Source organism: Anopheles aquasalis, chromosome 2 (assembly GCF_943734665.1).
Source record: "Anopheles aquasalis chromosome 2, idAnoAquaMG_Q_19, whole genome shotgun sequence".
Taxonomy (NCBI): Eukaryota; Metazoa; Arthropoda; class Insecta; order Diptera; family Culicidae; genus Anopheles; species Anopheles aquasalis.
In genome coordinates, this window is record NC_064877.1 from 83,213,147 (window position 1) to 83,235,646 (window position 22,500).

At 46.4% G+C, this 22,500-nt stretch overlaps 2 protein-coding genes across 2 annotated transcripts in view; one reads left to right on the forward strand and one right to left on the reverse strand.

Annotated features, from left to right (window-relative positions):
- Window positions 1–22,500, forward strand: part of LOC126572445 (40S ribosomal protein S10b-like) — a 41,123-nt gene that overhangs the window by 6,090 nt on the left and 12,533 nt on the right. The gene's annotated exons all lie outside the window — the stretch shown is intronic.
- LOC126572433 (insulin-like growth factor-binding protein complex acid labile subunit) overlaps window positions 1–22,500 on the reverse strand; it is a 63,782-nt gene that overhangs the window by 5,906 nt on the left and 35,376 nt on the right. The window contains exon 2 of the mRNA XM_050231756.1: window positions 3,134–3,545. The gene's annotated coding sequence lies outside the window, so the exon portion shown is untranslated. The remainder of the gene's footprint in view (window positions 1–3,133; window positions 3,546–22,500) is intronic.

Sequence of the window (22,500 nt, forward strand, 5' to 3'; positions counted from 1 at the left end):
TAGGCGGAAGCCGCTGGGGTAAAGTTGTTTTTCATTTCACTTCGCCCAAGCTCAATTGCTGCTTCATCATTCTCGCGATTTGAGTACCGGAGGTTGGGGAAAAAAGGCTCGCCGCATAAAAGCGCGCGATTGCCAGCGTTTCTTTTTTTTCAGAGGAAAACTTTTCGTTTTGCTTCACTAATTCATCATAAGCTTCGCCGATTCCAGTAGGGCATGGTGAATGGGGGCGCCATGGTCCTGATATCTGAAGCTGACAAGAGTGTTAAGCGATTTTTCTTGAACCTTCGGCCGGATCAAAGGGATCAAATCAACGGGAGTGGTGTAGCTAGAAGAAAAAAAACACAAACATTTTCCGCTGCTAACAAGTACTTTTCATGCCGCATTTCATTACCGGACTGTGCGCTGGAACAGATCCAATCAAAGGTTTGTTTTCATTAATAGAAAACAGCGACAAACATACACGCAAGCGCGCACCTCCGTATGGATGGTTGTGTCAATAATTCCAACCGATGAGTGTTGTGACAATAAATCGTTGTCCCATTGTTGTCGTCTGTCCCTGTTAATGATGATACAGCGTGGTGCGTTCGAACAAATGACGAAACACCAAACGCACACCGGTAAGAGCCGGCGGGGAGACCGTGTTGCATCAACTCCAGGGACTATTTATGTCACATTCTATTACACCACGTGGCAAACCACCGTAAACACAATCCCAACGGCAGCCGATCGGTTTGACGTGTTTTCTGTGGCATGTCGCTCCGCCTAACGCGTAGATAAGGTATGAAAAGTGAGGCCATGAAGTGCTCCACGTGTGGTGCACAGGGCACCAATGGAGGCGCAACCCTAGTAAATGTCAACTAATATTATTATTTTCCATTCAGCCCTTTCTGGGAGGCTATGGAAACGAATGAATAAAGAGAGGGAATGAGAATCGTAAACTGAAAAGAATTCGATCCACCGACCGTATGGGTACGGGGGATCGGCATAAGCGAAACGAAAGCGGAATGATACGACGATACACGGCATATGGGCGAGTTTGTGGGAACGATAAAATGTCATTGAAAAGGGGAGCCAGAACACATTCTTGGATAGAAGTGGTTCGAAGCTCTTGCTACCAGAGGACAACAAAAGAGTGCTTTGTCAAACCAGCGCACCGCACGTTATCCTTATCAACGCTGAGTGAAGACGGTTTTAAAAGGAAACTCTTTTGTATCCGTCATCCGTATCGATACATGTTGCTCGACGTTTTATTTATTTCCATAATTTTTCGTTCCCTATTTCCAACGAGGCCAGCGAATGTCCCCAGCAATCAACAAGTTGACCCTGTCACAATCCTGCGGGTTGAGGGTTCGGTCGATGGAAAACCTCTGAAACCAATGAAACGCGAATCACCGTACCGTTACCCTATTGTGTGACGGAAGAATTCGATTTCCACGGTGCTAGCGGAACCAACCTGGCAGCGAAGCCACCCTGGCCTGTCTGTTCTGTCTCGTACTTTGTATTTTTCTTTAAAAGAAAAGTTGCTTAGCTGTCCAATCAGATTGTAGCGAGTAAACCGATTTTCTTTTGCGGACGCGAGGTGGCCCGATCCTTCCATTGGTTTTCACCTGGCACAGCGGATCGGTCACCGGCACATAAATTAGCCTCCCTTTGGCTGCTCGGGGCTTTGATTTATATCGGCTTATTTAGAAAGTTAGGGACTGGTGCGTGCCAAACTGTGGGTTTTATTTTTGATTTGAGCGGTTTATTCCGCCCCGATCGTCCTTGGTATCAGAGTTTTGGTGGGTGTAGACCGTTCCGCTATTGTCGTTCGAGTCGTGTTGCGGTATTGCCTGATAACCACTAATCGGACGCGCGGATGTTTGGTGAAGCGGAATGGATTGGAGACACATTTGTTGGGGTAAAATATGTGGCGAGAAAGCGAGCTTCGTGTGACGGTTTGGTGACCGGACAAGTTAGTTAGCTTTTAGGAGCGATAAGGATTGAAATTGTATTTTTATTTATGGTTTACAATTCGATGACTATCGCCGCCGGTGTGTTTGGGGAGAGAGTGCGCTGTTTGGCATGATCTAACCGGTTCGACATTTCCGTTTTCGACCAATTTGTGTCGCTAAAATTGTGTGAGTACATCCGAGTTCTTAAAATAACAACTTTCAGTTTAAAAAGACTTATGTAATTCACTTTCGCTAATTTATTAAATTCTACTAGGCGTTCTATCACGTAATTGGCGAATTGTTTCAACGTTTACTCGCTAAATGAAACAATAATTCCCATTTATTGCGCAGACTGGCATGTCTGGGTCAAGTTATAACACAAAAAAAACATCTTTCGTTTCATCACTGCTTCGTCATGTTTACCTTGATTGATGCCCGCACAACACTGAAACCATCAGAAAGCCCGACGAACGACGCCAAAGACGGTTTATAATCCGGCTACATTGTACCGAGACTTACCAGAATGTAATCTGGTTGGATGTGATTTGTTGGTTGCGCCGCTCGTCTTGTGCAACATTCTGTTCCTCTGGAAGCTTCACAGACCAGCTGAAGCAGGAAAAATGGTGGAATCATGGTTGCCAAAAAATGACGGCGAACGAGCAGCGTTATCAGATGTTGTGGAATGATCTGAGAAAAGAATGCTGCTCGCAAGGAATGATGATGGCCAGCGCAAACCGTAAGAAAGAAGCAAAAGAAACAAATAATGGGAGCAAGCGTCTCGTAGCGGGTGCTATGGTTATGTGGTTTTCGGTCCGTGTGTCTAGAGAATACGAGAGAGAAAGATTACGAATCTCAGCGCTGTAAGAACGATACTGGCTGCGGTAGTGGATGCAAAGTTGCGATTGCGAGGAAAGATAGTTCCGATAATTTTCACCACCAAATCTTGTGCTGCTGACAGCTGTTGCTGATGCTCGACACATCGTGAAGCGGGGCAACAGTTTGCTTCTATGCTATGAGCTGTGAGCGAAGCGAGTGTTCGCTTACGGTGGCCTAATGTGCTAGATGTTCATCTATAGCTTTAAGAGGAATGTTTTCTGCTTTTTGCTCTTGAAAGGAATAGGCAATAGTTTTGTCACTCAGCTATAGTTCTGAGCTACGAAAGAGATTACAGCATTTTGAATTAAGTAAACGAGGCTTACCTTGTTGTTATGATGATGGCATTAATATATAAAAAGTAATTATCTATCCTGTGGAATTCTTAAAACACTGCTGCCTTTTTCTGTTGCGCTACGTTTCACGCGCTTCAATAATGTTTCAATTCATACAGCACTCTACACTGTGCATTGGTAGGGCATTTGAATGGCCATTGACGTATAGTGAAACGAGATATTATGCTATTCTTGTCCCTGTAATTGTTAGCAGTATGTAGCACAAGTGGGCGTCACTTCAACAACATCACCGCCTATCATTATCACTGCCATCCACACGCGCCACTGTACCACCACTCGAGTATCGATAATTATGGATCCGCTGGTGGCGCGATGCACGTTCGATAGATTTCATTTGCACGAAATGGACACTCTAGTCGAGGAGCGGGCGGTTCACTTCAACCTGTAACGAGAGGAGAGATGGTATTGGAAATTATCGATGTGGTCACAGTGCATTTGTTGTAATGAATTGTTTGTAGTGCTTCTGCTAGAGAGCGCGATGAGCAGTGAAATGCGATGTTCATACAACTTTAAACGATACGCCTGAGGTAATCTATTAATTAATGGAACGTACTTTTAAGTATCAAAAATGTAATAATTTTCAAGGAAGTTGTGCTTTCAAAATGAGGCTAAGCTTCAATGATACTTGTACATAATAACTATTCTGTTTGCTGATCTCTCTGATACAATGTACTCATTCGTTCATTTTCTTCGCCGAAATGAAATCATCCGGCAGTTTTAGTGGAGTGGTGTTGAATGCGCAAGCTGCAATTGCAGGCAAGACAAGGCGTCTGGACCAATGATTATTCCCATCACTCGAAGCAGACCGACCCAGGCCTTTTAATGGAACATCTTAAAAGGCAACATAATATTTTTACGATCCAAATCGTAAAATGGCAACGGTGGTGGTACTACTCACCGAATGGAGCATTTCAATGTTGCTCCGCATTCGCTCGGTCCAGTATTTTCCTAAGCCACTGTTTACGCAAGATGCACGCTACTACGCATTATTGGCCATTATTTTAATGCCGAGAATTATCATTGGCGTTATGGCGAGAAGCTGGTTGCATCTTACTTCCGACGGAATGTTAAAACAGTACAGCATTGAGAGGGGCGCATATATTTCGTTTTATTCCCTTCTTGCCCTCCTGCTCTTGCCACCGGGAATAATGGGGTATACGAAAACATGGAACTAATGCTCTCATTGCAAAATTACCATCGACCGGCGACTCTCGCTCTCGTCTGTTGATGCTGTCGAGAGCTAATGTTTCTAACTAATTGTTTCGCAGGGAGGTCCTTTTCCGATTCGTTCCCTTGGGGCTTTCGTTTCCCGGTGATTGAAGTGCCTTTCGGGCGCATAATTTTACCGGGAATCCTATGAAACGGAAATTGCATCCTAGCAGAATTGGTTACGGCCATAAAAATGCTCAATTTCATCTTCTCTCCGCCGCACATGGAATCGGGAATGGAATGTCTGCAAAAAATGACCACTCTGTAACGAGCACGGTATTTAACGTCAGTACCAGACGAACAGTCCCAGCTATTCATTGTTTACCATGATGCTGCCACTGTGAGTGGGCCAAAAATTATGAATTTCATGATGCTGAAAATGTTGCAAAACAAGCAAACTGGGGTGTGCAGTCAAGCTGCTACAAGTGCAAAAACCTCGGAGTGTCCCAAGTGTTCGCTTCCAGTCCACGGAGCTAATCAGCACAAATCATTCATGAGTTGTTTGGCAGGATCGACTCCTCAGGCAAAACCTATCTAGGGCTGAAGGGCTCACCATCATCACGAGCATACTAGTTGACCTCCCGGATTCTCTTTCTATTCCGTTCCCAAAAAAGCCAAAGGAAAGAGCATTTTTGTGAGTTTTTCTGCTGCCTTCGTTTGCAATTTATAGACATTTTATGGTAATTCCGGGCGCAGTAAAGTGATACTTATGTATACCAAACGATTCGGATGCGATTTACTGCCACCGACCTAGGGCCGGTTTGGCTCTGGCCCGATTGGTTGCACTGGTCAATTCTTAAATGGGCACTTCAACGGTTTCGCTCGCCCTTCGCTAGAGCGGAATTTGCGCTGCTAAAGCGCGCGTTGCCAGTGGCTAAGGGAATGAATGTTAGTCGTTGGTTTCTCGGTGCTGGTTGGTGGTAGCTGGATGACCGCTTCAGGCGGTGGCCCCGACATTTAGTATTGCGGGAACATTGGGGGGCCCACAAGATATATTTGATGGCTTCCTGGATTCGCTTTTAACATGGTGTTAAACGATTCGGGGTCGGTTGAAGGATCGCTTATCCATCAGAAAAGGGCTGCACATTCCGTTCCATTACATCCGCTACATCTGGTGCCGGTCTTCGCTCAGGAGATGGAAAATGGTCGTAGGAAAGGCAGTTTTTTTTGGCGAGTTCGCACACTTTCAGAGGATTAACACGATGGTGATAAATAACAACGGTGTGTTGTGAAGCATTATCACATTATTAACTTCTTGAACCTTGCCATCGTCATCATGCGATGGTTTATCGAGGCATTCAAGCTGCCTTCAATATTGCTTTAATGCGGAAACAGATAAACAAACAAAAATGGAACGCCATTGCTTACTTGAGGCTTTTGATTAGTGTCAACAATTTCCGGAGCCAGCATAGAAGGTCACGCTAACGTCGCGATAAATCAAATTTCCGCACAAAACATTCAACATTCCGATATGCCCCGTGCGCACCACCCATAGTTCCATAGATTGGGAACATTTGGGGGCCATTTATGATTCCGACTTACGTTTCAGCAAATTAGGCTCGTTTCGTGTTTCCTGCTTTCTTTTGGGTTTGGGCCGGAAAATTTATGGAGTGTGAAGTGCGAGCACCTCGAATTAGTCCTGGTCCATGGTGCGAACGCTATCGGAATTCAATTGATTATGATTAACGGCTGTAGGAGGGTAGGTTCTTTTACTCCCGCAGCATCGCGTGCTCCCATGAGACGCACCAGGAAGTGGAGACCGCTTTGCTGGGCTTTGAGCATCTCCCGAAAGTCCATGCTCATCCCATTGGGTGGGATCCATAAATCAGCATAGCAATCAATTATCCCAAAACGGGAGGGTCAATTAAAGGGCCAGAGACTCCCTGTGGGCAACGCGTCGCGTTTCCGGTTGCCAGGATTCGTTTGCTGGTTTCATGGGCAGCATTACGTAAGTGGGTGCCCCCCCGGTATTTGGAAAATCATCAATGGCTAGCCGTGATTCGTTATTCTATCGAGAGAATTTAGTTGATGGTGATCGTGATTGGCAACATTTACATTTTTGCCTGATTGGAAAACTCTGATTACGCCGCAACACTAGGCAATCGAAGAGCTGGGGAATCGAAATGGGGAATTCATATCGCTACATATTTACTCATTTTTCGTACTTTTTGCTGCTCAGTGGACATAAGCTTCATAATGCATGTTTACTCCTCGCAAACAAACGAGGTCACATTACGAGCAATTAGCCCCTTTCTCATACCTCAGTGTCACTGCAAATGTTCCAATTCTACAGTAGTACAGAGACAGCTCGTGGTTTTTGCTGTGGCCAGTATACAAAACGCAAACGACCACATTTCAACCGGGGCCAAGCGAATGAAACCATTTAATTATGCGGGATTTTCCCTTATTTTTCCTGCTACTCTTCCTCTCGTTTTCCCCGTTTCCCTTACCTAGCCGTTCGAGCACATTTAAAGAACCGCAGCCATGTGCAAAGGTTGACAGTGTTGTGGGCATGCTGTCGAGAGATGGATTCTCTTGTGCGCCCGGGATGAAGCGCAGACAGACTGAAGATCCTGGACGAAACCGCACGTCGTGGGTAATTAGGATGAATTTGCGTATTAGAAGCAGAAGCAGACTCGGTGGAGGAGTCTCGTGCTCCATTGTCGTGGCTTTGTGGCCACTCCCGTTTGCTGGATGATGATGCATCGTGACGTGGTGACATGTTTTGACTAATAACATGGGTATTACATTTAGCCTGCTTGTTTGTCTGTCAACAATTTATGCTCGCCTCGCTCTGCATAATCTGGAGTCTCGGCCAAATGGCGGGGCACATAATTCGTCAATTAGTCTGGCGGCAGAAGCAGACGTAGCTGATTATCCTGTGTGTATGGTTATGTCGCGGTTTACATGGCAAAATGATTTTTTTTTCTCTTGTTCTTCAATGCTTCAAAAAGGATGGCTTACGATTGTTTATCAGTAAAAAGGATGCATCTTTCTAACGTTCGCCTGATAGATTCATTATCATTGCTAATGTTACCACGCCAGAGCGCGCTTACTGATAGTCGGTTGAATCGTTTAAACGTACACCTAATCACTCTGATGGATTTGCATCCAGCATGCTTTCACCGTTCCGGCTCACCCGGTCACGTCCTGCCAGTTAGATCATCTGTCAACGTAAGCGCTAATTAAACGATAACAAGATCAACCGATTGCGCCAATAAAAGCTGGGACCGACGAAGGGAATCCCTTTTTTGTGCCAGGTGTGCCATACGTGCCGCTGCTGGCGCCTGGTTGGTTCGATTCACTGTAACAACTCGGCCATCGGCCAGCGGAACGTTGATTACGGGTTGGGCCACTTTCGTGCACTGAAACCGAGCGGGGAAAATGTGCGACAGGACGCCAGACAGCAGCAGCATGGTGTATCTGGCCAGGAATCGAAATCCGTGAATCACGTACTTTGCAGAAAGTAATAGCCTCGATGCTCTGCCATTACCGAGCTCAAGGCGGCCACGGATAGCACGTCGATTTTATTGCCACAGCGCCGGGAGACACAGCGGAGGAACAGATGGCTGATTGCCGTCGATGCTGCTGTGTTCATTAATCTGGGAGACACAGTTCTGGCGAGGATGTTACCTATTGCTTTTGATTCAATTATGAAACCGGAAGGCCATGGTGGTGTACGTTGAATTGCCTCTTCAGTGTACTCAACGCTGCACGTCCACGGGGATCACTAAAACTTGACGTTCTTTTTTCGACACTCTCATTAGTGTATTCCGCAGGCTTATTGTTGTGGTTTGGCTGGAGATCGGTTGTGGCGGTGAATTGAAGTGGAAATCACAAATTGCAACACCGTTGCTGGCTCCACACACATTCCATTACACCACGAAATGGAAATGTACCTTGTAATGATGGTAGCTGAGTGGATAAGCACGGATCAACCTACTTATGCTGTGTCCTTTTTTTTTTACATTTTCCAACGGGCTTATGGGCATGGCGCACCTAGGTGCTGTTGAGGCCGGACTGTAATGGAATTAAAATTTCATAAATGGAAATAGGGTAGCCCTGAAAAGGGTTTTCAACACAGAGCGATGGTGTGGCTTTGGAGATGGAGACGCACGGTAAAGTGGCCGATCGTTACCGGGACCATTTTCATTAGGATTTCAATTAAAAGCAGCCGGCAAATGGACCGATCTGATGGCCAGGCCTGAGGGGGTGGATTCCATGGGCTCCATGGGTTACCAGCTCTTCGCTAAATGGGCGATTGTGAAAAAAAAAGTTTGAGTTTCAAGGTCGGGCACAGATCAGATGTTGCTTGGCCCGTGTCCCGTGGCCCAGTCGATTTGGATTGGAGTTGCTGTTCAGTAGGACATCATGAGATGAGATCCGACAGAGTATGCCTTACACAGTATTTGCAGCATTACACAACAGCTCCATATGCTTTAAATGGCATAGTAGACACCTGGTAGTGTGCATGAAAAGATAAGGCATTGGGCATGGCATTCAGCACAAATATGTTCACAAATTGTGGAGCTTTTTGGCTTCTGATCTCACCGAATGCTCACCTCAGCGGCGAATTATTAATGCCCACCCATTTGCATACTCTTTCCGGTTGAAACATTAATGTCTTTATAATGCATGCGGTTTTCGCTGTTTCGAGGTTTGCAGCAAGCGCTCGCAACCGGTATTATCTCACTTCCGCTTTGCCAACCAGTAAGTTGGCTGATTACGGGTTCTGCTTAGATCCCTTTTTTACTCCCCAAAAAGGCGCAAGCGATATCCATTTGGGCTCGATTTCTCTTCATCATCCAGCTCTCATTCTGGCAGCCAGTATCTTATTTTTTGATATTTATTGCAGTCACTTAAACCCGTTTAATCTCTCCCTTTCTCCCAGCCGGTGGCAGCCGGAAACGGAACACTTAATCTTCGTTTGAAGTTGCGACTTACTCCGAGCGAGATGGCGCTTTGCTTTGGTAGCTTAGGCAGTGCCTGTAAATCATGCGAGCCTGCGGGAGAAGCATAACAATTATGCGAAGGAGAATTCCCTGAACGGTATTATCCTTTTTGCCTGCAGTGGTAGCTTTGTAGTGCTAATCTGAGGCTCCGCAACAATTGTCTTTCTGGTGTATTGTGCTGTGTAGCAGAGTCCTTTTGTTGTGCCGTTTGCTCGAGGGAAAATATTTATCAAATGCTCTATCTGGTGGTGCACTTCGTTTGATTTGCCTTTTAATGCAATCTTTGTACTTGGCTTGAGTGACGCCAGTGAATAATGGAATGTAATAAGGGTTAGAACAATAGCATAACAATGTTTCTTGGCTATTACCAGGCGTAGTCGTTTGTGCTACTTGCGCCAATAACCTGAAAACGCCAAAGAATCAGTTTGTTTGCCCGCCTCATAATCTTGTATCCGTTTCGTAAATTGTTTTAAAAAAATCACGAAACAATAAACAGAGATTGCTCTTGTCTGGATCGTTCGTTTGCTGCATGTCTCACATAAAGCCATGCCGCGAAATCGCTGAAGCGAAGGAACATTTTTGGCCAACGGACGGAAACGGAGTCACGAACCAAAGTGATAGTGTTCAGCGACACGACCGAACCACGGCTGACAGTAAAAGGACAAGCAGATAGACAGACTCAGCTCAGCCACCGTCACGTGCCGATAATTTATAATAAACTTTTTTAATTAAATAATATCGAAGTACAAGACAAGGAAGCAACTATCAAAAGATTCCTCCATGCTTTGCACGTGTTCGCTTCGATTGGCGTTCGTATGGTGCGCATGGTTGCTGATGTTACTGTTGCTGTTCAATAACTCCTCATCCGTGTAGAACTGTAGCACATGCTGCGCTTAGCAAATGATCAGCATTCTTTTGGGAGCGGAGAAATGATTAAGATTGCTCGACACGAATCATTTCAAGTACACATTCTCGTCTCGCTAGCAATCCATAAAGGACAATTATTGCTTCGATTCATTTCTCTCCGACAAAGAACGGAAGGCGAAATGCGACACAAGTCCAATCATAATTCTCTTGTCCACTGAATCGAGTTTCGTTCGAGAAAGTTTGCGGGATCGAGCGTGCTTTTTGGGAACGAACGGATTCGCTTCGTAATGCAATGCACCGCTATATGTTATCTTTCTTTTCGACGCTTTTTGTCACTGAATGCAACGGAAATGGCAGAGCCCAAGAAGGACGATGAAAGTACCCGAAGACAATCAGATTTAAATTTGAAATTGCAGGCGAAGGAACCGCCTGCCAATATTTCCACTCACCCCCCACCCCCCCCCCCCCCCCCCCCCCTACCGATCGATCGGTAGCGATGCGATGGCTGACGGATATGACAATCGATAAAAAACATAATAAAATATAAATTTAGATTGGTATAGCCCCCTTTCCGTCGCAACAGAACGAACGGAAGGCAAATTGAGGCTAGGGGCGGTTCGCTGAGATACTTGCGATTTATTGGTTGCAGGCATGGAAGAAAGGGAATGTCCCAGTGTTTGCTGATTTCTCTGCCGCTTTCCGTACATTTGCTGCGGTGAAAAGTGAGTTTACGAGTTGAGTTTACCAACATTTCCTCATCCAATATGGGCTTCATATCCGGCGCTAGCTCATGATTGCGATGCAGTACTGGTGGGGGGAATGGCGACGAACGCGGCAAAACACAAAGACATAAACTTGAAACGATTTCTCGACCTCGGCTTTGGCATTCTAATTGGCTCTTGTAATCAGCTAGTAATCTACTGTCATTATGGTTGCTATGCAAGCTTTAAGGGAAAGGTAAACAATATTCCTTGAATTCCAAAATGGTTGCAAAAGTCGGCACAAATATGTTTGGAATTTGCGGACAATACATCGTTTCAGTTGAGAATTCTGTGGGAAAGGTATTTTGCGAGTTACTGTTTCTACATCTCAGGCGTTATTGTTTGTTTTAATTCATTAAATATCAAGTGTTTAGGTGAACAGAGCAATGACAAGCTTTTCCAAAATAGGATCATAGTAGCGTTCCAAAGCACGTGCCATTAATTTGATTGATAATTAGTACAGGATTTTACCAATCGGCATATCCTCACCAATTAATGAATACTAAATTATCTCCTTCTGCCCTGACCCTGACCAGCAGCTCACGTCGTGCTCCGGAATTTTGTGCAAATACCAGCGCGATGGCATTCGTGGCATATTTTTCCTGCAACGCGGTTCACCGAATTTAGGGTTGCATTTCCAAATGCTTTATCGTGCGGAAGATAAATATTTGTCTTTCATTATTCGAAATTTTGTTGCCGGTAACGATGATGATGATGGCGATATGCCGCTGGTTTTCAGGATAAGGGCAGCATGGTGGCATCGTTGGGTGAAATTAAAAACCCTCCGCTACCAGCTAGCATTAGCGAGTTTGTTGGTTGGCCAGTTTGATTATCTCTTTCCTTTGCTCATTCGGTTCGAGCACGAGATAATCATTGCAATTTTTGGAACGATTTGCCACAAACACACACGCATATACATGGTCATAAAAAAAATTGGTTACGCGTATCATGCTTTTGGTCGATTCTGCGGAAACTCGCCGGTGTTATCCGATGCACTTTTTTTTTGGTTTTTACCTTCATCTGAACCGTCCGAACGGTCCCAAGTTGTGCCGTGTCCCGGAACGTGAGTTTCAATATTACATTTTCGCGCATTCCCTGTGATATGCTAAAACTTTTGCATATTTTGTGCAAAATGTTCATGTTGATCGTTTGTTGAATTTTCCCTTTTTCACAATCTGCAAGCATAATGCTACCGCGTTTTTTTTTTAAATTCCCAAGAATCGAAGAGCCAAACCACGGCGCTGAGCTCGGGCAGGAAAAAGGACGAACATAGCCAACTTCATTGAGATTAATTCAGTTTGCGATATTGCGAGCAACCGGGGCAGTAACATGGCGCGCTGGCTTATCAAAATCGCAATGAGGTAGAAGGCGGAAAGCGCACAACGTGTAGAGGGATTACCGGTGGTTTTCGGTGCGTTTCTGTTCTGGTCCTTTTTCCGCCGTTCCGCCTTGAAACACACATACACACGTAGAGGGTTTGGGCGCTGGGTCAGCATAAGCAAACTCCGCGGTGCCGTGCTCAGCGTTCCCGTTTGATGTTTGTTGTTAATTTTGAATTTGAATTTTAATTGAAGTTGATGCATATTTTCGTTATTATCATTTTCCTCCTGGGTTGCCACCAAGTCACACACCCACGCGCTCACCCACGTACAGGTGTAACGCGTAAAAGTGTTTATTCGCATGCTACCGTGTTGACTTTATCCTTTCGATGGATGGACACTATGGTTGTTTTTTTTTGGGGGGGGAAACTCAACCTCTACTTCCGAAAGTCTACAGGAAAGCGAAACACTCTGCGGTGGTGATCTTACGTCCCCTAAACCGCAGGGCGCGTGTGGTTTTAGTGGAAAAAAATAAAAGTTTCCAGTGTTTTCCGCTCCTGTGAATGTTGCGCGGAGTTGATGAGGGCATATGCTTTGCATTTTTGTTGGTCCATACTTGCTCAACAAACACTTTCACTGTTTGAGTTGAGTTCGCGCATCTTCTCTTCATCTTTTGATATTGATGCATGAGCAGAATTTGAGAAGCAGCAGGCAGGCAGCAGGATGGCGAGGCTGCCGATTTTCCACAAGCCAAAGTTATGCGCGGTACGAATAAAAAAAGATCTTTGAAGTTTTGGTTTTGCGATACACGTGCTGCTAGCCGACTCTTGCTTTTTTGCTGGAAATCGTAGACTTTACCGCAGCGCATTGTTGCGGCGCTGTTCTACAAAATGGTTCCGCAAATCTCGTTAATTATGAAGCGTCTATGTGCAAAGCAAAGGACGGTGAGCTGTGAGATCGTGCCAGTCCGTGTACTTGACATTTAATCTACGCGAAGACAATCTTTGCAACGGATTAACCTGTGTCACGTGAAAAGAGAAAGAGAGTGAAAAGTCACATTTTATAAAAGAAAAAATACAATTTGAACCACCTGCTTCAGCGCAGCAGTGTCGCCACACCGCGGGCAGTGTGCTAGACAATTCAATTAAAACCCAATTCCCTATTCAATGTTGCCGTGGCTGAGGAATTCCCTCCAGTCGCAGCCAAATTTTACCTAGAGTGTCAAAAGAGTGAAATGTCTTTTCGGAATCGTTTTGTGCGATTCTTTTTTGGTTCGTTGTTCCCTGTTCTGTCACCTGCACCACACCCCTCCCCTCAAAAGCATATTTACATTTGCCGTGATTTTTCGCAAACATCTCCCTAATGGGCCGTAATGGATGTGAAAACGGGCGAAACACACCAAGCGACGTAGGGAAGGAAAGCTTTCGCCTTGAAGGTGGCGACGAAGAGGCTTTGTAAATTGTATAAATCCCTCCACAAATAATTCAGCGCAAGTGCAAACCAACGGCACTAGGAGAGAGAGAGAGAGGCGTAAACGGCGTGAAAAAAGCGTGAAATCTAAAAGTACGCAATGCTGGGGCAATATACCACTGAGAACCACACCACCCGGGTGCCTCCGTTCTGTCCCGCATGTAAAGGGACGGTTAAGAATATGAACCAAGAGAAAGGTGCGTCTCTAGAAATCTAGAAATCTTCTCCGTGACCGTACCGAATCGTTGACACACCTGATGCAGAACCGCCTCCCCGGTGAACGTGTGACTTCGTGAAAGATTGAGATATCTTCTTCAACGAACATTTCTTCACAAGATCCGTCGGAATCCGGGGAACCGAGCGATTCAATCGTTCGGCCCGGAACCCCGGAAGGACACGGACGGGAAGGGAAAAAGGTAATTTATGCACCAATTCCTAATCTCAGCGGCCTACGAGTGGCGCGGAGTAAGTTTTTGCTTTTACTTAATCTTTCTGCTTTCTTGCCTTCTTGCCGGCTTTTCTCGTTATGGTTGGGGGTCTGCTCGCGCTTCATCGCCATCGCCTCGACCTGCTTCTGTCCATTCTTCCAGCTCCTGTTTACCTGTGTTTGGTCGGTTGGTGTTGATGCGAGGAATCAATAATCCTTTGCATGGGGTTTTGCTGGAAGCTTTGACCATCGTAAGTGGAGTGGAAGAAAAAATGAAAACCAAAGTCGGCCCCTTCTAAATCCTTGGGATGTGGCGCAATGTGTTTTCATCATTTGAGCCCTCAGATGAGCTCGGTGTAAGGAGGAGGTGATCAGGTAGGTTGAAGTGTCCTTTGATTGTCGGGTATGAAAGATTTCACCGGGTACGGACCGGTGAATTGCGAGATTGGAAGTAGATCCATATTGTGCTCCCGGTGATCAGGTGGGGCACGCAACCACCGGGGAAGCTTTACTGTGCAAATGGTGTACTTTCTCACAACGAAATGATGAACCACTCGTACCACCAGGACGCTCTTGAGGTGCGCCTGAGATGATGCATTGAATATTGAATCAGATATCGCTACCATTCGGGGGAATAGTGTGGTACGATCCGTGCGAGGATACGGAAGGATGAATCTTATGATCGGAGTGGAGTTTTATGTGGGCAGTGTTTTGCATATGGCCATGTGGGGTGTGCAAGGTGTGCGCAATATACTTGCTTTGATCCATCGCTGTCGAAGCGACATATTAATACCGAGCCACGGATCACGAGGCGTTGGAGTGTAAAATTCATTTGAATAAAGCATCGCCAAGCGGAGTGTTCACAGTGATGCTGAATATGCTGTTCTGTTCCGGCTTTTCCACTCCAGAAGATTCAATAGATCAATGTCTGTCCTTTCACGTCAGAAATATTCTGATCTTACGACGCGATTTCTCGAGATTTTTTTTGCTTTTATCGATCTTTGAAAGTAAGCAGGAACAAAAAAGGAAGCTAAAACGTGATAAGCTCCTATTCCTACCTCATCCTTCCAACCTGTGCAATCATGGCAAGCAACAAGCGACACCCCAAAACACGACCGCTTCAAGCGTGGAGTGATAATCGACGAGTATCGGCAGCAGTAACACGAATCATTGAAAGCAAAACTGCGCTAAACCCGATCGGCGTCGATAGCACGGTCCTGGATTGACAGCAGCAGCACCAGGGAACATGCACATGTGTCCCTTCCTTCCTCGCGTTTAACGTCGCACCAATTTCGCGATTCATAAAAAAGTCAATGAGCCGAGTGAACGCCTCAGCAACGCTGGGGTGTTTCTCTGTTCTTACGACGCAGCAGCAGCAACAGGAAGAGCAGCATAAAGCGCCACCGTGCCTGGCATCTTTGAATGCTCGAGGTTGTCTTGAATGGAACCGGGCGTCGAAGCGGACGGCAGTCGACGGTCGTACTCGTGATGGCGTCCCACAAAAAAACCGGGCGTGTACCGTGAGCGCACCAACTGGTTTTGACGTCGTTCGTGTGTCGCAGGGGTTTTTTTGTGAGAAGACGTTTTTTTTCTCTCTCGCTTGATCACGCCGCGCCACTTGGATCGCGCGAGATGTGATATAATATGCGACCGTACGGCCATGCCGTTCGGGATGTGCTTGTTCATATATTTATTTTTTCGCTTTTGCAATGCCTTTGAAGAAAGGCTTCGTTTCTCGGTGCTGGTGCCGGGTTGCGAGAAGAGGTGAGATCGGTGCTGATAGATCGACGGACCCCTCGGGTGTACAAGCGAGGTGTGCACTTGAGGACGTCGATAGTGTTGAGATTCTTTTTTTATCTTTCATATGCATACGTGTGTGCGTGTTTTGCGATTCCGGGGACGGTTCGCCAAACGATTATGGAGCGCTTCCGTGCCCCTGAGTCAAGTGAACATGACAAACCGCCTTCCAGCGTTACTTGAGGTGCTCCAGCTACGGAGGAGGATTTTGTGTTCTGAGCAAAGAAAACCTCTGGGGATATTAGGGATCATGTGTCGATATTAATAATTTTTGGGACCATCGTGTTTGATCAGTCGTTTGCAAACACAATATTCCAAATCCTTGCCACCAGACGGACGGTTTTAAAATGGTCGAAGTATAATCTCTACACTTTCAGGCATGTTTGAGATAAATGGTTCCGCATATCTATGTTCGTTTGAAGAACGATCGGATACTTAAACAGAAATTATAAATTATGTTGAATCCTTAACTCAATCACAGTGTCCAAACAAGACGCTTCTTGTTTGAACTTTTTTACCACTTTTTACGGATGCTCACTGTAAAGCCAGGTGCACTAGTAGTGAAGCGGAACCACTACAAGGTGCACCGCTTAAGGGCCTATCAACGGCAGCAGCGCCTTTTTCCCTCGCTTGATATGCCTCGAGCATATTGGCAACGTTTCAGCGGCTCCCGGGCTGGAGCATTTGATTTATTGCGCGGCGAGGTAGCAACAACAAAAAAAAAAAGACTTGGCCAACTTTTGTGTTTTGGGCAATTTCTCTCCTCCCAAAGGTATCCGCTTCTTTTGCTTCCTCGTGAGCACACCGACCAACGGCAACCGCTTGAAGGATGTATGAAGAGCATAAAACAAAGCATAAAAGCCACGGGAGACTCGCTTCGCCAGTAGCCAACAGAGCGCCAGTGCGAGCATCGGACCCTACTCCACCATATACTCGATCATGAGCAAGAAGGGCGTACACAAGAGCATGTACGCACCCCGCCGTTCACTCGCTTGGCTCGCGACTTTCAAAGGAAAGCTCACCGTCCCCGCCGGGGGGTCGGAAGGAGCAGGAACAGCAGCAGTGTTCTTAAAATTTGCTCGATTTGCTAAAAACACGCTTCGGGCGCCCGTGGAACGCAAAAACACAACCCAACATTTTCGCACGATATGAAAATGTTCGAAAGAAAACTGAACAAGCCAGGGAGCAGCAGCATAAAGCATAAAGAGCGCGTAAAAGGACGCACGGTTAACACGGGCGTACAGGAAACGAGATCAAGATTGATGAGCAGCTGGCCTGGTTTGCCGTCAGCCAAACCGGGCAGCTCGCAATCGATCGATCGAACGGCAGTGAGCTTCTTGCAAGCTCCAGTTTCGTGAAGATTTCAGCTGTTTCTTTTTGCTTCTTTGCCTCCCTTTCGTCTCAATCCTATCGAACTCAATCGTAGAGGCGAAAGAGAGAGAGAGCGAAGAAGAGACCAAAAATCCTTCCAAGCCGCGCCAGAGCTATGCGACCGTCAAATCTAATCGTAATGGATGATCCGGCAAAGGGTTCGATGAATTGGCAATCTCCACGGTCGAGCACGAGACCTTGCTTCGGTTGGTTGCGCTGCTCCGGCTCGAAGCCCGTCGAGGAATGATTCCGTTTGAATGAAAATTAATGGCTGCGGTGGTAGCTGGTGATTTTGTTCAGCTGTTGTTTTTGTTTTGACCAACATCACTAGTGTGTAGCTCGGTTTCGAGGAATTTTGGAGAACCTTGTTCTCGATCGGTTTGATGTGCTGTCGTCGTCGCTGGTGGCGTATTTGAGTAGAAAAAAAACGGCAATACGAAATCCCTTTGAAGTCATATTCGATTTGTAGTTATGCTTTTGCAAACAGTGCTGCACATTCCATGCGATGGCTATCTGTCTCTCTTTACCTTCATTTGTTATCCGAGATTTAAGTCAACAACAAAGCAGTGTGCTGGTATGCGTGCTTCTGTTTGGAATTCTTATGCAGCCATTTTAATTAATCTGATTCCCTAGTAAGGCCCTAGCACCTTTCGCATTATTGCAGCGTTACAGTGCAGGGCTGGTAATCCGATCAGTCAACATTACCACTGGATACTGTTATTCGATGGAAGTTCTTATCCGGAAAGCGTTGCATAAAATCCCATTATGATAAGATTATTATCACTTCATACAACGGTCGAGTGAAGCCCATCTACTCCTCTCGCTGTATTCTTTCAATCGGCTTATACCGTTAGGTCCCACAGTGCCCTCGTTGTGTAAATACAGATTACGGCAGTACGTTAGGGAAGATAGAGGGACCACTGTGAGGTGATGCTGCACAATGTGAGGGATGTGCATGCATGTAAAACAAAAGAGCATCATCTGGGTCAAAGTATCTGAGCTGCTCTGGACAGAGTTCCGCAAAATGATGATCCTTCTTGGACGCATCGAATACTGCAACGTAAATCTTTTTCCCACCATCGATAATCGGCTCAGCGGATGCAGATACACCGGTCAGGGCGCTCCGAGGATGGAATCAAACAAAAAAAACTTTAATTAACAAAGAGCGCGCGAAACACCGTCCGCTGGGGTACTGTCGAATGTAAATTTTCATTGCCCGAGGCCAATACAACCGTGCTCGGTGCGACAGAGGGGTGGAAGATGATGCTGCACTACAACGCACGGTATGTGCGCGGTGTGTAAGAAGCTTCCGATCCTTTCAACCGGATTGCACACCGCTCAGAAACGTTTCTTACGATCGCTCTCCTTCTGAGTTGTGGCGTGCGGCGAGTCCATTGAACCTCGCGAGCGAACTGCGTGGACAGAATTAATGACTCCAGGAATGGCACCGCTTTCGGATTGAGACCGACCGGTTCGACTTGCATCGGTTCTCCGAGCCGCCAAGAGCAGGAGAGGATGTAATTATTTCTGCCGGACAGCCACTATCTTCCTTCCAGGTGCAACTTTCATGCGTGTGCGTGAGCGAGTGGCCAGCAACAGTTCCAATCACACCGTCAACCGCCGCTGGTCAGCAAATGATTCTGCTTTCCCACGGCTACGACGCACTTATGGTGCCGGACAGACACGACGACCGGAATCCGGCCTTGCGGCCATAAATCAAACTGATCATCTTGGCCATCAGTTCGACCGCGCATCTCGCGCCATCCAGCGTGTGTTAGGTAATCGGAGGAAAATCAATAGCAGAGCGCTCACTTCCGGTCCCATCTTCCTTACTGGAAGTTCAAGGTTGCACGCAGCCATTCCATGCGTCCTCTATGTCATCCCCAGGCCAGCAAACGACGAGAATGTGCTGGCCAGCGAATGTCCACTGCCCGGTGGCCAGGTGATGGCCCCATCCGTGGACCGTGGACAATGGCTGATGACAGTGGATGGAGATTTAGCATAAATCGTTGCCCTCCCGGAGCTCCTGGGCGTAACGCTGACGACTGTTTGCCTGTGTTCTTATTCTGAAATGTAAATCCGGCCATCCCGATGATGGGATGTTGATGTTGTCTAAGGTGGCAGTGGTCTTCAGTTTCTCCTTGTTCCAACTAACCGACCGACTTGGTTGACCCGCTTGGTTGGCGGCAACTTGGGTGTTCGCCAACGATGCCTAGTTTCCGCGGAACAGCAACAGCATCTGCGTGCGAAGACGGCGTGCTGAGTGTGTGGTCCCAACTACAACCACAACTCTCGCAGACTCGCAGACAAACGATCGGTAATTAATATTTACCGACATTAAGTCGGACGTTTATGAGTGCGGTCCGCGCGAAACTCCTCGCCAGACAGTCCGAAGTAGGGAAAGTGGGTGGCGCGTGGAAAAAAAAAATGTAAATATCGTGATTAGAAGTACTTGTGGCCGTTTGTCGTTAACTGACTGCTCAACTGGTTGCGGTGGACGGTCGCTCGGTGTCTGGCCGATGTGATAAGATTGGTTTGGGGTAGTGGCTACCGTATTTGAAAAAGCAAAAAGGTTCATTAACATGCGAATGAAAATAAGAAAAAGCTGTCGTTTCCGTGAGCGGCGGCACGCAGTGTGGTTGGCAAGTTGGAGATGATGAATTTTAATGTTGGCTGTGGTTCGCCGTGGTACTTGACATTCGAAGATGTACAATGAATGGAATCATCAGAAGTGACCCAAAAACATGGCGTGTCTGAGTTCTTAAAATATTTTCAGCAGCCCTTGTTTTTTGCTCAGCACGCAAAGGATACAAGGTGTGTGCCGGAACAGGCAGTAGCTTCGTGCTGTAAAGCATTCATGGTATGCACGGTCAGGTTGAAGCGAAATGGTTCTAGATTAACAAAAAAAAAATAGTTATCCTTTGTTTGCTAATTCATGGAAAATCATGTTGCAATCAAGATACAAAATATCTTTTATTTCTGCACTCAAAAATTATTAACTGAATGTCTGAATGTTTTTTCGTCACCACGTTCATGGACAGATTATCGTTTTGCAAAACAAAAAACCTGAAATTGCGATAAAAAACCAATCACATTATATTCGCAATGATACATTCTGAATTGAATGATCAACACATTCCTAGTAAATTCATTTCAATCTACATTGCCAAAGTCAGCATGAAGTTGGTTTGAATTGCATCGATGATTGCGCCAGTGCGCAACATATTGTTGGTATTTTTGTTGACACAGAACGAAACAATTCTGCACACAATGGTGCTCATGAGAGAATGGCAATTGAAATCCTCCATTTCTCAATCCTCAATCCATCACTTTCACCACGCACCGTACGCAGCCCCCGAGGGGGAGATGAAAAGCCAATCATAAAAGAGGATGTGTTGATGAATTCTGTTTGTCTGTGAACCCGGGGGTCACATTGTGGTTAAGCCCACTCGTCACCCTTTCTCTCTCCCACCACCGACCACCACCTTCCTTATAGGTGAGCTGGAAAATAAATACGGCAACAAATAAAGTCAACTCTCAATAAGCACAGCCCGAGAGCCCGAGAGACACAGGACTCGTTGTGTTCAGTCGAACCATACCACCAGTAGCCACTTTGTAGTCCCCACGAGGGGGGCCTGGTGAGTTTGATCAGTGAAAGTGTTTGTCGAAGGAGTAAGGCTCTCGAGAGGTCACTAGACACACTAGAGGCGCTTCCTTTTGGGAGGTGGAGGAGACCGTTGGACGAGACCAGACAACGCAGGCCAGCATGCTCAAGCCAGCCAGATACCAAGGGAAGCTTGCTTGTTTTCCTATTGTCAGTCAATGTTTACCGAACGTTTGTGAGCAAACGCCGTTCGTATTTTTCTTTTTCATCTCCTCCGCAGGAAGATGGACTGCTCTGCACATGTGAGTGTAGCTGTTATGCTAGCTGGACACGTATGGCACTCTGGTTGTGGGTGTTATAAATAGAGGGAAGTGTTTTGCTTGCGTGAGCGTGTTGGCGAAAAGTAAATTTAATAAATAAAATTGAACAATTGACGTCAAGTAGCACTGCACTGCTGTGCCCATTCGGCGAACGAGTGGAAAACATTGACATTTGCCGCCCATAAACCAAGTCAAGTGAACCCTGGTGGTCGTAATAGGGAAAAAAGGCGCCTTCATTGTTCAACCAACGAAGCGATTGTCTTTTCTCGCAGGGATACTCTCGCTGTGGTGGCTTTGCGACATGTCGAAACGATATTGAAAATGGAGAATGCATTCCTGGAAACTGTGCGAAGTCTCGGAAGGTTTCTTCCGGCGTCTTTTGATGCACGAGAAAATCGGTCTCAGCGCGCCACTTCAACATGATGATATTACAGGGTTCAGTAGCAGCAGAAGCACCAGCACCAGATAACCAAGAAGGCTTCCAGCGTGGGTGTTGGGTCCCTCGACCTTTTGTAACACATTTGTCTCTCGCAAACCATAACCGGCAGCCTGCTTTCAACACCTTTTTTCTATAGCCTTCTGCTCCGCCGCTCGACGGTTAGGGGTTGGTTGGTAAAATCAATTTTTCACTTTGAAGAGAAGAGCGCACGTTAAAGTGAGATGTGTGGCCACCTCAAGTGACCAAACCGTACATCTTGTCGCCTGTGCCGTTTGGGGGAAAAAGAAGGTCCGATGCGCTGTTTGCCCGGAGGCTAAAAGGACACACTAGCACCAGCAAAAGAGAAGGGCACAAACACCCTTCCGACCACCAATGCTTGACTTACGAGCCGGCCCACGAGTCTGTGTGTTTGTTCCATTCCAAAGTGGGCAAATGTGCGACCGCACCTCCCTGCTAGGAAATGTCAGAATCAATTCCATTTCGGCACCCTGCAAAAACCATTGGCATTAATGCAAAAACGAACCTTGCCTTGCCCATCGGTGGGGTGTGCTCGAGGGTTGAAAGAGGAGAGATCTGTTTGCTTTTCGGTGTCAAAATGTAATTATCGAAATTGAATTGCGGGGTTTTTTGTTTGGCCACCAGCAGCCTGGTTTGGCGCAAGCCCCAAGTGACGATGCCGGTCAACTGACCGACCACGGCGGAGAAGGTTAACTGGTTAACTTGGGCCATAAGTTGGCCGCCTAAAGTGGCACTCTGGGGATGCGGAATTTCTTGGCAGAAGTACTTTTTACCCCCCCGCCA